The following is an 18,098-nucleotide window of genomic DNA, read 5'->3' as shown; positions in this document are numbered from 1 at the left end:
ATGTATTCAATTTTAATTCATTCTTTTCCCCATGTGCTTGTTTGCGTGATGTGGTGCATTGCTTAGCTATGTTTAGCTGCGCTGATATATACAACAGACATCTGCTAGACATCTAAAAATAGAAACCAGATGTATTCAATTGTTGTAGTTCTGCAGTGCTTAGTAACATGCAAACCCACTCAGCAAAGCTGTGCTTACCAGTACCTTTGTAGTATATGTGAAGATATACAAGCTCCTTTCACTATCCCTGTGGCTAGATGGGTTGAGTCATGACCCATAGTTTAGTAGATCCAGGGTTTGAGTTCTGCGCAGCTGTACTTTTTACATTTATTACTGTGAACATGTGCGATATTAAGTGAAGTGGAGCTTTTTTGAAGGTTACAGCATGATGTGCAAGGGCAGGAATGCAGCTTATTTAAAGGCCAATAAGTAGGAATTTCTCATTATTTGTTGGAGTTCAGACATGGCTGTGGATATCTCTGGTGGTGCTGGAGAAGGAGTCTGCTTTTGTGCTCAGAAGTGAGGAGTGCAGGAGTCCAGATTTTTGTTGGACACCTGGTTAAGAATTATGAACCCTCAGCTGCAGCAGGTTATTACCAGAGCTCAGAGTGTAGGTCTGAGGCCTGGGATCAGTTGGCCAGGGAACTTACCAGTGCTACTGACATCCCCCACACTGTTGAACAGTGTAATCACCACTATGATGACCTGAAGCATAGAAAGAGGGAAACCTTGGACACCGGGGTCCAATAGGCTAGGGCTGGGAAAACCCCACAGATATGCAGGTATGTTTGCCAGTAATTTAGAAACATACAAGCTGAATCTGTGCAAAACTGGTATGCATAATTGTTTCTCTTCCCATAGCTGCAGAGGAATGGGCTCACAATGTCCAGTCCAATGTAGGGTGCCTGGCTAGGATGTGGCAATTGTGTGGTAAGTAGGAAAACATCAAAGTAATAACTTAATACATAATTTAATTATACAGCAAATTACTTAGAGAGTTTTCATTCTTACCAGTCAGGTATGACATACATCCTACATCTTTATTAATGTGTGACTGCCTACCTGAAATGGTAAAGCAAGTTAAAGCAAGTAAGCATGCAGTAATGTGTAGCATAGCTTCCAAAGATCAGTTAATGTTAGGGTCTACCCAGATTAAGGGTCACTGTTCTGGTTTGTTCATTATCTGAAATATGCTGTAGGTTGCACTCAATAAACAAATAGGGTATATGGGCTAGTAATAGAAGTCCTACACAGCTATCCATGGTCTACATGACAGAGCTGAAGCGACACTAATCAATATATTTAAAGGTTGATGGTGCTTTAATAACTAATGTTTTAAAATAAAGTGTTCACTGTTCCTGTATTTACTGCATGTGTGTTGTAATTGACACCAGACAAGTGCTGCATGTAACTCAATAAAGAATGCAGCAAACAATGTCAGAAATAAATGTAGTGCAATACCTAGAGTGAAGTTCAAGCTTGTGTTCTGCCTACTCTATCTGAAAAAATGTGGTATATTCCACTCAGTCACTGAACATGGTATATGGATAAGTTAACTGAAGTCTAGGACAGCTATCCATGTATCTAAATGCCAGATTTTAAGAAACATCATCAATAAATTTTAAAATGAGATTGTGCTTTGATAAGTAATCTTTTCAAATAAGTGTTCATTATTCCTGAATTCACTGCATGTGTGTTCTAATCTGACACCAGTCAGCTGTTACATATTAACTAATAAATAATACAGCAACAAATGTCACAAATAGTAAAACACACAAACCACCACGATTCTCCAAATGTCAGGCTTACATAAAATAAACAAGCAAAGAATTCCAAGTACACGTGATCCCAAAAATGGCAGACTGTTCCAGTTCTTCAAATGTCTTTATTCACAAAGTTATGAGCACTTTCGCAGGTTATACTGCTTCATCAGATACAAGCAAGAATAAAAGATACTGCATTAAATACTCTAATAAACAAATCACATGCTACATTTTACTTAACTCTAAAAGGGACACAGTGCTAACAATATATAGCATTATGCACACTAACTAAAAAACATATAAAATGAATAAAAACAATATATCTAATATGAGTACTCTTTAGCCTACTCTTTAGCAGGTTCCTATCACTTTGTTGAACTTTTAAAAGTTTGAACGTCATATGGTTGACACCATATGATTGAACTTTTAAAAGTTTGAACATTTCAACGGCAATCCCCGTACAGTGCGGCAAAGGAAGTTTTCCATTATCTGCACTGTAGTGCAATCTTGGAGTTGGTATATTTAATGAGCAGGGGAGTGGGGGTGCAGGGGGCCTTGCCCCCCTGCTTAAGCTTTCAGGTAGTTTTATTCTGTCTTTTTTTTTAATTTAATTTTAGAACTTTTATGACTTCAAACATATGGTCTCGACCATATGGTGTTCGACCTTTTAAAAGTTTGATTATCTGATATAGACCCTCTTTAGCTTAGGTTTAATGGGCACTCTGTCATTCAGCCCATGCCCATGGTCACTTCTGAGCCTGATTTATCTATTTGGCTTTCAGTTGTTCAGTAGTATTTCTGATATCACCACATCTGGCACTCTCAGACACTCTACCAATAGCTATAAATAAAAATGTGTGTGTCAAGTCCGTCTCCGAGACATGCTTAGCAAGGGCACTATTCTGGCTGCCCTTACTAATATGGTAAACATGTTATTTTATGTGATCCCACAGGGCTCTATCTGTTTTCCCAACATAAAATTTAGCACACACTGTGCAAGAAGCTAAATAAATTATGTGTTCTGAACTACAGGTTGCATATATATTAAATGTATATTCTTTCTTTTGATCAGGATGCAAAAACATGCTAGTAGTATTTATATACTTGCAAGCAGCACAATTGCCACAGAGAAATGTTCTGTCATCTACCCTCTCAATGCTATGAGTTTTAGGGTGTCCCTTTTAGAGTTAAGTGAAATGTAGCATGTGATTTGTTTATTAGAGTATTTAATGCAGTCTTTTTTATTCTTGCTTATATCTGATAAAGCAGTATAACCTGCAAAAGCACTCATATCTTTGTGAATAAAGAGATTTGAAAAACTCAACCCAAACAGTCTGCCATTTTTGGGTTCACCTGTGTACTTGGAAATGTCACAAATAAATGTAGTGCAATACCTAGAGATTAAGGCTCAAGCCTGTGTTCTGTTCATTTTGTCTGAAATAATACTGTGTACTCCTCTCAGTAAATGAACATGATATATAGGTAAGTTAACTGAAGTCCTGGGCAGCTATCCATGAATCTAAATGTCAGCTGTTAAGAAAAGTTATTGATAAAGTTTAAAATGAGATTGTGTTTTGATAAGAAATCCTTTCAAATAACTGTTCGTTATTCCTGAATTCATTGCATGTGTGTTCTAATCCAGCACCAGTCAACTGTTATGTATAAACTAATAAATAATACAGCAACAAATTTCACAAGTAAATGTAGTGCAATACCCAGATTAAATGTGTGTCAAGCTTCAGTACTGATAATTTTCCCCGAACTATGCTGTAAATAACACTCAGTAAATGAGACGTCCTACACAGCCATACATGTGTGTAACTGACAGATTTCATGTGACATTAAGCATCACAGTGAAAAAGGAGATGGTGCTTTGATAAGTAACGTTTTCAAATAAAGTGCTCATTATTCATGTGGTCAATGCATGTTTCCATTCTGATAACATACACAGCTATGCATGTTGTAAATGTACAATTTCACACAAAATGCTGCAATAACAGTCTTAAAGGAGATGGTGTTTTGAGAATTCATTATATTCAAATAAAGTTCACATTATTCCTGTAGTCACAGCTTGAGTGTTCTAATCCCATGACAGCCAACTGACAAATGACTAGCTGTCTAGTGTAAATAGTGTACATGAATATACTTCTCAAATGTCACAATTTTTGCAGAATGTAATCACTACTGCTCCATATGTCTGACCCTTGATTAGCAGATACATGACATTGCTTAGAATGCAATTTATTGGCAAATCCATTAGCAGAACACCTTGCAATAATGTATGAGCACACTTTAAGAATGTTCCCTGTAGTTGTGCCTTTGTACCACCATTTGGTAGGGCTTGGCCATAATGTCCCATGCTAACAGGTTAAGAGCTATGTATGTGTAACATCATCTATACAACATTTGCAGTCACTGTACCCATAACTGAAATCATAGATATGTAGAGGTATGTAGTAGTAGTCTGTGTAGTAATATTACCTGCAAAGTTACAAATGATTTCTTTTTCCCTCTCACCCCACCCCTTCTCCCCTTTCATTTATTAATTTATATTTATTATTATGATTTGATAATAATATATTATTTGTAACTACCTCATGTCAAACTTATGTATAATTTTATATTGCTTTGCTGCTAATATACTTTCATTTGCATTATTTATTGCTGTGTTCCTCATTATATTCCTTTACATTTCTTTCGATTAATCATTTTTATCTTCTATTATTTTAATGCTAACATTTGTTTGGTTATGTTTATTGTACCTTATGTTTATGTTTAATTTACTACAGCATAACAGGGTAGGGCAGTTCCAGGTGATCCACCTACCTTGGCTTCTCCTTCATGGCACCAGGGCCCAGCACATCTGGGCCACAGCCTGGTGGCACTCCCTCTGCTGCCCCTGTACTACCTTATCCATCAGGTAGCGCTGGCCCACAGGCTGGGGTTGGTCCCCCTTCTGAGAGTGGAAGTGGAGCAAGTGATTATGTCACCCATGAGGAACTGCCAGGCATGGTGCAGGGGCTGCTGGGCTGATCTTTAGGGCCTACATTGGATGGAGAGCATTTTCTCCATCCTGGTGAGGCACCATCACCCCAGGTGCCAGCATCAGCCACAGCTTCCACAGGACCAGTGAAGCTACAGTGCTGACAGTCCCATGGGTGAGGACTTGAGTCACACTGCTACCATGTCTAATGTCCATGGGACTGGGACTCTACAACACCCTCCCCAACCAAGGTGTTTACCCCCCTTGTGTCAAACACCAACCCTGTCTGCTGTATTGTCTGTCTTGTCTACCTGCAAAAGCTTCCTCACCATCCCAACTTACCCCCCACATGTATCTATGTCTCTTCCCCAACGTTCCACTCTTACCTTAAAAAAAAGGCACCTGTCCCAAAAAATAATATTGGCCCATATATAGCTCTCCATTTTGCGTGTGTCCACTGGACACACTTAAATTAGTCCAATTTGTTTGACAATGCATTTATGTTGTCCTCACCCCTCTCTCTAGGGGTAACAGTTCATCTAAAAAAATTGTTAAAGTGCACAGTTGCTGTACACGAAATGGATAGCTATGATCCTTTTCTACACCCTTCCTGCACATACCTACCTGCCTTTCACTATGTTTTTCCCCATGCTTGCACCCCATTTCACTACTGTCCTATCTCCCCATTTTTAATTTCTTTAAATATTTTTTGTGTGATGCTGTGTAATGCTGCATGACGTACAGCATCGCTAAGCTCAGCTAATGGTCCTATGTTGATATATGTGTGTAAAATAATAATAAACACATTCAAAATGTACGCCTGCACCCTATTTCAAACCATGGGCCATTGCACCTGCAAACCTTGCATCAACCCATCAAACTCACTTGCCCAAAGGCTAGTCAACTTCCTTAACTACTATGCCTTGGGTCAGTAGGTTGACATCCAGACAAGGCGAGACAACATATTGGATCAGATACTTATCAATATGGGTGACCACTAAACATCATCCACTGGGAGGTCCTCCTTGGTGAGATCTGACCACAAATTAGTGTCATTCAAAGTAAGTATCACAACTAATTATCCACCCCCTTTCAGCATATAAAGTAATAAAGTTCAACAAAGCAGATTATAACCTACTATGGGATGGTATAAATAGCTGGACTGCACCACCCTCCTCTGATGGAACAGGCAACTATGCTAGGCTCTACTCCAGTGCTTTACACAAGTACCTGTACAACTGCATTGACTCACCTGAACCTGACAGTGGCAAAACAAGCTCCTCATGGCACAGCAAGCCTGCCTGGTGGACAATTGCCATTAGCAGGTTTAACAATAACAGGTAGACATTGGTGTCTCACATTAGGAGGGAGGGAGCCCCCCTAAAATGGTGGCACTCACTCCTCAGCTTAAACAAGCAAATAAGTGTTGTTGTGAAGTCCTGCAAAACAAAGTATGGGGCTAAATTAGCCTTCTCCACAAAGGACAACAACAAAGCATTGTGCAGTTACATGTGTGACATAAAAGGAAAGGCCCACATTGTTGCCAAAATCATACATAATGGCACCACATATAATAAGCCTGTAGACATAGCTAACCTGTTAGCCGACAGGTTCTGTGACAACTGCACTCCCCTGTCTCCACCACATGTACACCATGACATCCCTACAACCTGTCCCACACCTTGTATCTCTAAAGAGCACGTACTAAATGGTCTCTCTAATGTGACAAATACAACACTTGCTAACATCCGAAGCTGTGTCCTACATGGTTTCCAACACAGATTACCAACACCATTGGAAACTCTTTGCAGTCATAGTGTAACCACTGGCTGCATCCCAACTTACTGGACATCTGCCACTGTTATCCCCTTGCACAGAGATGGTGTGTCCACTGACTACAGGCACAATAGACCTATTAGCCTGACTAGCCATATCTGTAAGGTCATGGGAAACTCATCATGGAACATATCAACAAGGGGTCCTAATGGAGAGATGAAAAGTCATCAAGCAAAGGAGAGTAGTAGTGCTGAAACTGAATTCACCTGAAGTCTTGGTGCATACCATCGTGAGGTGGACCCTGTTTTTCACAAAATCTCACCAAGGCAACAGAAGTAAGTCAAAACAAAAAAAAAGATAGCTGGGTGCACAAGACACAGGATAAAAAAGTACCCAATCCTGGTAGAGGCACTGGTGCCAGGACTGGAAAAAAATGACAGTGTAGAATCCTGAAAATATGGAAACATTCCTACAATGGGGCCAGGCCAGGCCCAGGGGAAGATGGCCCTCCTGTTGTAGAAGGAAGTAGCAGTTCACAAAAATCACAAAAAATGATTGGCCAAAGTAGAGCCATAAAGACAATAGAGTGGACTATTGAGGATAAGAATAAGAAAGAAATTATGTATTGTCACTATTATGTAAAAAGCCTAGAATTTCTAGATATAAGATATACAAAATGATTAAAAGAGAAATTATAGGAAAGAACAAGGTGACCATTTTTCTACAGGACCTAAACTGGGACACTTGAGGGCCACCCCGAGAAGCCAGGTCTGCAATCCTATTCTCCCAGCCCCCATGGGAGTGGAGGTAGTGCTTCCCTTTCATCTCGCACTGGGGCTGGCAGGTTGGCCTTCTATCCTTTACCCAGCACTGTGAGGATGACACTCTGTGAATGGCACCACCCAGGAGGTAAGAGGCTACATGCCAGGAGGCTTGAAGCAATGTATATTCATCAGCATCTGGCACCATGGGGGAGAGGGACTGAGGTGTGCTAGAAAATGCACAGAGATGGGGAGACCCAGGACTATCACCCTTGTGAGTTTGAAAGCCCTAGGTACAAGGCAAAGGGGAGAACCAGTGTCACAGAAGTCTGGACGAGGGACTGTCTGAGGCTTTGCAGTCCAGCAGAGTTCCATGAGGCTGGGTAGATCCCCTGAGAGGCTCCAACAGCATGTGTGACACTGCATGATTTGGCAGCAGTCAGGAGATACGTAACACTGGAAAAGAGCTCTGTCTCTCCTGGGTAGAAGTTTAAGCCTGGAGGGGGTCCATCCTAATGGAAGTCTTGAAGGGAGAGAAAGGTGGAAAGTGACTGGGACAGGATAGCTTCCACCTGGGTGAGTGGGTATGGACCATGCCCCCTCTGGAAAGGAAGTCTGGAAGGGGTAGAGAGGCAGATAGTGGGAGGGCTGGGTGAGGGGCGTCAGGCAGAGCTCCCCACAATTGAAGTCCTTAAGGGAGTGAATGGTGGACAGCAGTAGGGCCTGGAGATCTCCTGCATGGATGAAAGGGATCAGGCAGAGCTCCTCATGATGGAAGTCCTTGAGGAAACACCAGGGTGGATGGCAGAGGGGCCTGGAGAGCTCCTGCTAGGGCGAAGGCATCCAACTTCACCCCATAACCGATGGCATCCTTGAAACATCTCAAAGTCCTCAGAACTGCTCTGGATGGGAAAGCAGGGGGAATCTGAAGCCTTCATGAGATCGGATCTGCCCCTCAGTGGATAAGGAGAGTTCCTGAGGGGCGGACAGGATCAGAGGGAAGCTCCCTTGAGAAGATCCGAGGGCATGAGTGATCCAGCATGATTGGCAACCTGCAGGAGACATGGAGGTGGTGGAGTCCCCTGACATGGGGGGCCACAGCTAAGGAAGGTCTCTTGGCCAGGTCAAAGGGTAGGACTGTATAGGCTGGCAGTGACCAAAGTCAGTAAGGGTGCACTGGGCAGATGGGTGTGGGGCCTGGAAAGCTCCTGCCTGAGTGAGTGGGGTCAGGCAGAGCACCCCACAACAGAAGTCCTGGAGGGAGTGACTGACGGATGGTGGCAGAGTATAGAAGCCTCTTGCCAGGGTGAAGGCATTTGTCCCATACCCAATGACATCCCCAAAAAAATCGCAAAGTCCCCAGAGATGCTCAGGATGGAAAAGCAGTGGGGCTGGCTGCCTCAGAAAGCCAGGTCACCATTCAGACTGAGCGGTCTAAACTGGGACATTTCTGTGTCCCAAAGACAATGTTCAGGATTCCAGGACAGAGACTTCCAAACCGGGACTGTCCTGGAAAAACTGGGACTGTTGTTCACCTTGGGAAAGAAAAATACTTCCGCAAGAAAAACTGTCAGAAGCTTCAAATAAACATTTGCATTCATTAATACAACAGATTTTTGAAAAACAGAATATAGATCAAGAAACTTTGATCTGTTTGGAAAAAGAAGCATCTGAGGAAGTACAAAAATATAAACAACAAAACCTAGAGATATTTGAAAAATATAAAAAAGAAATATGGACATGGGATAGAAAGAGAGATTTGATACGGTGCAATATTTATGCAAAGGAGAAAGCTAAGTTAACTAATATAGAGAAGGAAGTCTCAAAGATATTCAAATTGAAATACAGGCAAAATCATCCAGATGTGGAAAATTTCACAATAAAAACAAATAATATCACAAAGATGTAATGTGGAAAAGAAGATTAATAAAGCAGAAGTTAAAGAAATAGAAGTAGAAGTTATGGATTGTCTGTGAAGCAAAGGATTTAATGTAGGTCTAACAGAGACTACATCACAGCATGATGAAGTGAGTCCCCAGAATAAGGAAAAGCAAGAAGACCAGGAGACATGTGAAGAAGAAATATGGACAGGGGAAGGAAAAGAGATTTGAAATGGTGTAATATTTATGCAAAGGAGAAAGCAAAACTAATACAAAAAGAGCAGCACCAAAGATACTTGAAGAGAAATACAGACAAAGGAATCCAGATATGGAAAACTTTACAGTACAAAAAATAAGAAGACTAAGAGGAAAAGTAGAAAAAGAGATTAGTAATGGAGAAATCAAAGAAATAGAAATGGAGGTTATGGAGCAGCTGCAAAGCGAAAAATTCAGTGTAGAAAATCGAATGCAGAAAGCACCACAACAGGATAGAGCAATGGAACTCCAAATTAAGGGGAAACCAGTGGAACAGGAAGCAATTGGTCAGGTGCCATATCAAGATATTTTGGTGCCTTCCACAGGAAACCAGTATAAACATTCACTTGTAGCTAGACAGCAAGGAAAGGAACAGGAAATTGTGCAGTCAATGCTGAGAGGTGATAGGCCAGTGAGTTCCCATATGACAGAGCAACAGATGACACACGATGAAATTGAAGAGAATGTGCCACAGGAAGATGATATAGAACTTTCTATTGAATGCCCACAGGAAACGGTAAACAAGGGATGTGCCCTCAGTTTGAAAGAAAATGAGCTAAGAGAAGAGTTAATTGATTTAAAGGACATGGATAGATGTATTACAATCAATGAGAGAAATAGACTGCAGAAGGTCAATAAAACCCAAAAAGTAAGAAGTCTGATAAAGCAAATGGATGCAGCAATTAGGACTGTCCATAGAGATTCACGTGACATAACAGTAGTAAACAGGATATACTACTGTGCTGCTAAATTAATAACCGATAAAGTTCTATCACAAGAACACAGGATAGTGAGGGAAAAGAAGGGGAGAAATTGAATATCATCATGGGAGTATCGAATAGTGAAAACTATAAAGCAATTAAGACATGAAGTGTCACTGTTAGAAGATTATAGAAGAGGGAATAGATCAACAAAAATACTAAGAAAGATAGATGTGATTAAAGCAATGCACAGTATTAGAACAGATCAGGATCTATCATGCACTATCACAAATAAACTAAAAATTTCAGCACAGGTGGAAAAACTTAGAAGACACCGAGATAAATATAAGGGAAAAGTACAAAATAAGCAATTTATTGATGACCCAAAAAAGTTTTACAGAGAATTGGGAAACAAGGTAAAAGGAATTGAAAGACTGCCAAAAAAGAGGATGTAGATACACATTTTGGAGAAGTATTATTGAAGATCCTGTGGAACATAACAAAAATGCTAAATGGAAAGAAGAAGTAAAAGAATGAATAATAAGTTTAAAGGTACAGGATATGAAATGAGATGAAGTAAAAACCAGAGAGATTGAAACAAAGTTAGGAAAAGCCTCTAACTGTAAAACCACAGGCCCAGATGCAGTACCAAACTTTTGGTTAAAAGTATTAACATCTTTGCATGAGGATTTAGCCATGAGTAAGAACTATTTATATACGCACCCTGAACAGACACCACACTGGCTAACAACAAGCAAAACAATGCTCTTAATAGAGAACCTGCAAGCTACCCTAAAAATTATAGACCAATAACTTGCCTTCCAACGACATATAAACTATACACGGGAAGTGACGCCAACAGAGTTTATAGTAATTTAGAAGAAAACTCAATTATGGCAGTAGAACAAAAGGGCAATAAAAGAAAGTCATATGGAACAAAAGATCATTTGTTCTTAAATAAAGATATAGTGGAGAACTGTAAAATGGGGAAGAATCTAAGTATGGTATGGACTGACTACAAAAAAAAGTTGATAGTATCCCACATTCATAGATAAAAGAGTGCTTAAAATGTATAATATACACCCTACACTGACTATATTACAGTAACCATGAAACCATGGCAGACCACTTTGTAATTAAGCCATGATAAAGGGCAGATTATTATCCCAGGGATAAAAATTCAAAGGGGGATATTCCAGGGTGACTCTCTGTAACTGTTTCTATTTTGCCTTGCCATTAATTCATTAAGTTGTTTACTTAACAGCTTAGGCCATGGCTATAATTTGGCTCCTAGAAAACAACAACATCTAATGACTTCTCATCTTCTCATAGTTGATTATTTAAAAGTCTATAGCTCATCAGATGAGTAACTGAAAGCACAGCTGCAGGTTGTCAAAACTTTTTTAGATGATAATAGAATGTCATTTGGTCTTGATAAATGTGCAAAAGCAACCTTTAAAGCAGGAAAACTGCAGCACCAGGAAAACATCAGTTTGGGACAAAAATGTGGTATAAAAGAACTTGAGCAAGAGGAAGTGTATAAATACTTAGGAAATGATGAAGGATCAGCAATAAAACATAAACAAATGTGAATAAAACTCAGTAAGGAATAGTTTAGAAGACTTAAATTAATCCTGAGAACAACATTGACATCTAGGAACAAGATCCAAGCTATAAATCAATTTGCTCTTCCTGTCCTAACTTTGGCCCTAAAAAGTGTTGACCAATTTAGATATTAAAACAAGAAGGATGCTTCATGCTCACCAAATGATTTATAAAAATCAGTGTATACCAAGATTATAAATTGCCCATTCCGAAGAAGGAATGGGGCTCCTTGAAATTGATTACACGTATAGATCTGCAGGCGTGAGACTCCACATATCTACTGACCTCACAAGATCCAAATGTAGTGAAAGTTTTGAAACATGAGGAGAATAAATCTAAGATGACTTCTCTGCTTAATTTAGCAGAAGCATATTGACATCAAGCAGAAATGGAAATCAAACCAGAAGTAGATAAAAAACAGGCAGCAACTGAATGTGCCCAAAAACAAAAGAAAGAATATAAGGTGAAGGACCAGATGAGAAGGCAAGAAATGTGGAAAAAACATAAATATAGTTGTAAGTATAGAAAACTTCTGGAAGAACCTCATGTTGCTCAGGAATGAATGCAGGAATGGTTAAGGAGAGACAAATTCAAACCAAGAAATGAAAGGTTAATATTGGCAGCCCAAGATAGTGGGCTACATACACATGCTGGTTTACAAAGTCCATTAAACATGTGAGAGAAACAGACAAATTTAGGTTTTGTAAAACCAAACTGGAAACAGTCACTCACCTTCTTGCTGGTTGAAACACACTAATGGCAGAAGGACTGTATAATGAAAGGCATAATAATGTGGCGAGACTGTTGCTCTGGGGATTGTGCAAACATTATGGTTTTGGAGTGGCTGAAAAACACAGGAAACGAGCTGCAAAGCATCATAGAAAATGATGAAGTTTATATCACATGGGGATCACCCATTACCAGCAGTCCAAAAGATAGATGCTAGAAAACTGGATATAGTGGTCCAAGAAAAGAAGACAAAAGTAGCATTGATCATTGAAATTGCCACACACAGTGACTACATTGTCTTGTGTACAGAGAGACGCAAAGTCATAAAATATCAGGATCTACAGGCAAAAACAAGAGCAATGTGGAAGAAAGATACCCAGACAGTTCCAATAGTAGTAAGTGCAACGGGTCTTATAAAAAAGAATTTACAATAGCATTTGGATATGTTACCAATCCATGTAACCCCATACGAACTGCAGAAGGAGTCATTACTGGGCACATTGTGGGTGCTATGAAGAGCACTACTGGCTAATATCAAAATCTGAAACAATAGTAATTTCATTAACTTTAATCATACTTTGACTTAGGAATGGGGTCCATTCCTGTCATGGCATTAGAAACCCAAAAGACTTGGAGAAATTAAAAAGAGCATATCAACAAAGATATAGGCAATCTAAAAACACTTGACCCTACACTGTTTGGATCTGTGATAGGGAGATCATGCCTGTTAAACCTGGTGGACAGGTGTAAGGCAGTCACCAATGACCTGGATGAGGGGACATCTGTGCATACAACCACCTGGACTTAGCCAAGTCATTTAATACTATCCTCCACTCAGGCATTATTGACAAATGCACCCAGCTAGCCATCAACAGCAATATCTTTAGAGGAGTCACTAATTGTCTCACTGATAACACTCATACAGTCAAAATATGGGTATCCACCTCCAGTAGCAGAGCTGTAACCATTGGTGGTCCACAAGGTTCAGTCTTGGGCCATCTAAGGTTTGGAATCCATTTATCCAATGTACAAACACAAACTGAATGTCTGTGGCTGACAAGATTTGCTGATGCCTGCAAACTGAGAGCAGTCATATACTCTCCAAATTATGTCAACATCCTACAAGAGGGTCATACATGGCCAAATGATTTTTGACGCAATCATGGCATTAAACTCCATGCAAATATATGCACTATTATTCCTTTCAGCACCAGCAATGTCCCTGCTACATAGCACATCAATAGTAACACCTTAAGTACATAATACATAGCACATCAATAGGAACACCTTAAGTACACCTACCATACCTTAGATGACCATGTCCCCACAGTGGTAAGAAGGGCATTATATCCTGCTCATGTCATAACTGAGGGCACTGTCACCCAAATATGAATTAGTTATAACCTACATGTACTCTTCTCTCATCAGGCCAATATGTGAGTGCAATGGGCCTTTTGTTATATATGTTTCCAAGCAACAGTAGCAATTGCATTCAACACAAAGTTTCCTTACAAGGGAAATTCAAGTCTTCAGCATCTGCCTTATGGGGATCATCTGAAATCACTGTAACTTTAGTCTGTCATACAGACTACTCAGAGGTGATCTCTGCCATGCATACTAGGCAAACTGTGACCCTGTTTTATTGGTAATGCTGCATATCTGTAAGTAAAATGGTACACGGCTCACTGTAAGAACCTTAACCCTGTATGTGACCTCAGTAAAACAGGCTGGAGGGACAGATATGTCTACCAGGGATTAACAAACATTTTCAACAGACTCACATTTAATTTCAAACAGTGCACCTCATTAGCTCTCTTCAGCTGCAATCTGTATGACTGAATGGGTGACCATAGGTTCACCACAGGGGTTCTGCCTGTGTCCCCCTTGGACATGGGCAATAGGTGCTGATCGTGTAAATAAGGGTAAGAACTTGGCTAGGATTATAAGGGCTTTAGGGCATAGTCTGAGGTAAAATGCTCTGACTGACATCCACATACCGACCTGGCTACAGTGAGAATTGTATCACTACTAATTAATATTTACAGGGTACTGCAGAACACACACTCCATGTTGGCTACAACAAGATTATAAGCCATACCTATCCAGTCTTACACACTACAGATCACAGTACATAACACACGCACCACACCTCAAATCTGACATTAACATGTCTTTAGGTACTCCTATGCAAGATGAAATAAACAGGCCTTGTGGAGGACAGGAATTTTGAGGCTTGTGTCACCTGCTATGGCCAAAGTAGTACAAAACCCTGCCTTTTTCTAAGTTAGTGTGGTAATCATATTTGTTCTCTAGGGAAATGCACATACACACACAAGAACACAGCAAGTGGGCTGAAGTGAGACTAAAACCTCTACCTATCGAGTATTGCATACTACAGATCACAGTACTTAACGTGCACACCACGGCTTAAGTCTGACATTAAGGTGGCTGCTGCCAGTCTTACGGAAGATGACATCTGCAAGCCTTGTTTAAGACAGGAGTTTGGAGGCGTGTGTCAACTGCAAGGGCCAAAAAATGCACATCTACTGCAGTTTGGAAGTTAGTGGGGGATCCACAAACACACCAAGTGGGATGGAGTAAGATGAGAACCCCTACCTATCTAGTTTTCCACACTATAGATTACAATAATTAGTGCATGCGCCACAGATTAAGCCTGTTTTATAAACAAGTGCAGATGAACTACTTGCAGAGGACATACAGAAGACCTGTGCTGCACAGTGTGCATGGCCTGCAGAGTGACATTGCTTCTTACTGTCATCTGCATCTAGTAGCCTAACAGTCAGACAACTGTTTTTTATCCTAGCTATGTGGCAACAATAGCCATTTTGGCTATATGTGTTTGTTTGCATTTGGATGGACAAGCCTGTGGCCAAAAACAATTTGCCCTGTCAATGGGTGAGTGCACAACATTATACATTACACAACTTCTTCACTTGTTGGTGTCTGTGCGGTGACATCCAGCAGGCAGAGGGGGGCCACAAGTAAATGCATTATCTACTGCTGAGCCACTACTTTTGGTCATTTGATACACATCATATATGTGTCATAGTGCAGCTTTAATCACCACAGACTGAATATGTAGGGCAATACAGACATACACACACACACTTATATATATATATATATATATATATATATATATATATATATATATATATATATAGGTTCATAGGTTGGTACTAGGCTATCGGCCCTAGGGCCTATAAAAGCCTAGCCATAACAATTCCCTGGCACAGAAAGAGAGAGAGAGAGAAATAATTTTTTGTGTGCCTGATATATATGTGTTATTTAGATATAAGGGGAGACACAGACATGTATGTGTGTATGCCTATATCTATATCTATGTGTGTGTGTATATATATATATATATATATATATATATATATATATATATATATATATATATATATATATATATATATATACAATCCCAAAAACGATAGTGCACGTATCCAGTCCCGGTGCTCGGAAAAATAGAATACAAAAGTCCCAAAACACTTCCAGCACTCGAAAATAAGAAGGCAACATGAGAGTTTAAGCATTTATTGCCAGCACAGTCTGCCCCACAGACCAGTTTTACTTAAAAAAGCGTCATCAGTGTATACCCAAACGCATATGCGTCCTGCTTAAATCATCATACATTTAAAGTGACAAGTCGAATTAAACACATTCACATACAAGTGAATAATCAACAAACATTATGCCACACATAAATAACCCTTAACCCATGTTACCAAACATAGCAAACATATTTAGAAGCCTATTATTAAACATATTATTAAAATGCGGATAATAAGAAATGTTAAATTAATATACTTCATAATAATAAACATATATTTACCCCGCAAATAAATACGTTAATAATATGCTACATGTAGCATAACTAAATAAATGTTTGAATAAACACCATGTGCTTCTTGCCAAACCTACTAAAACTATAGGAAAATATTAATTACCTATACCTGATGTTAAATGAACCCTACAAACAATGGGCAACAAACTATCTTATATCATTAATTACCAATGGTCATTAAGACCCGGCTTAAAAAGAGCCCCCAAATTCACTATCCATCTGCGCTCCTTGGATGTCAACATATTGTGTATAGCTACCTCACTATTAACCAGTGTGGTAAGTCTATCAATTCCTACAAAAATAAAATGTGCTGTGGAATGTACCAAAATATGTTTGTACAAAGCACTACGTGTCCTTTTGCATTTTATGTCACTGATATGAAGGGCTATCCTCTGTTTAAATGTACAAGAAGTCTGTCCTACATAAAATGCCCCACACTGACATATAGCCATATAAACCACCCAGGAGCTAGTACACGTAATGATGCTTTTAATATCATACACTTTTCTTGTATTGATGGACGTAAATGAACCAGTCTTGGACATTAATTTACAATATTTACAATGATCATAGTATGTGCTACCTTTTACCTTGGGTCCGACTTCCTCATTAGGGCAAAGCCCTTTCTTAAAAGATGATAAACATTGCCCTACTGACTTCCCCTTTCTGTATCCAAACTCACATCTGGAATTTAACAAAGTAGAAAAGAATGGATCCATGTATAATATATTCCAATACTTGGATATAACTTCCTTAATTTTGGAAGTATTGCTAGCATAGGTTGTAATAAATCTCACACTCTTAGACAGGCCCCCTTTAGGATGCAAACTATCCTGCAACAAAATCCCCCTATCCAGGTTTCTGAAGAAGTGCACTCATTGAGAGCACGAAAAGCGCTTAAAATAAATTGACTTGTTTTATGCAGGAGCTTGCTTGATTTTGTACTGTGCTCGGTTTATGTTTTACCTTATATACCTAGTTTTAATCTTATAGTCTTGTTACAGATGTATACAAAAGTCATTGTCTTCACTGAATACAGAGTTTTGTTCCCCCATCCTGTAGAAATGAATATCCCATACTTGTAACTTAATGATTGACACTTTCATATTTGACTGTTATTCACAGTTTGCTTTGATGTGAGATAATAAATTATCATGTGACATGCTTAGAAATAAGGGGTTTAATAAATGATATCTCATCTAGTTTTCAAGCTGAGTTCGGCTCTGACATGACACTTATCAAGGTCATTAATAACCTATCGACTGACAAGGCATTGCTGACTGCTTTGTTCCTGCTTGACCTCAATGCAGCATTTGGTGCTGTCTATTTTGTTTCATGGACTTCATTGCATATGGGTTTGCAGGCAGACATGTTAAGCTTAACTCTATAGGGAAAATATTATTGTAAGTCCATTCTATTTTGTGCACAGGGATTTGTTAAAAGACGCACACACACACACACACACACATATATATATATAGATATATATATATACACACATACATACATTTTATATATATATATATATATATATATATATATATATATATATATATATATATTTATATATATCTATATCAGCTGCGGTGGTGGTGCTGCGGTAGCGTTGTCACCTCACAGTAAGACGTTGTCCTGTTCGATTCTCAGCTAAAGCGTCTTCTGTGTGGAGACATACGTGAATGGGCGTAGCTTCTTTGAAGGTTGTGCGTCAAGGCAGGCAACTCGGTACGTAAAAATCTACTGCCAATCATTAGCGGACCGGAGTTTCACT

This window comes from Protopterus annectens, chromosome 12.part0 (genome assembly GCF_019279795.1).
Source record: "Protopterus annectens isolate FY-2018-M chromosome 12.part0, PAN1.0, whole genome shotgun sequence".
Taxonomy (NCBI): domain Eukaryota; kingdom Metazoa; phylum Chordata; order Ceratodontiformes; family Protopteridae; genus Protopterus; species Protopterus annectens.
This window is presented reverse-complemented; position numbering follows the sequence as displayed.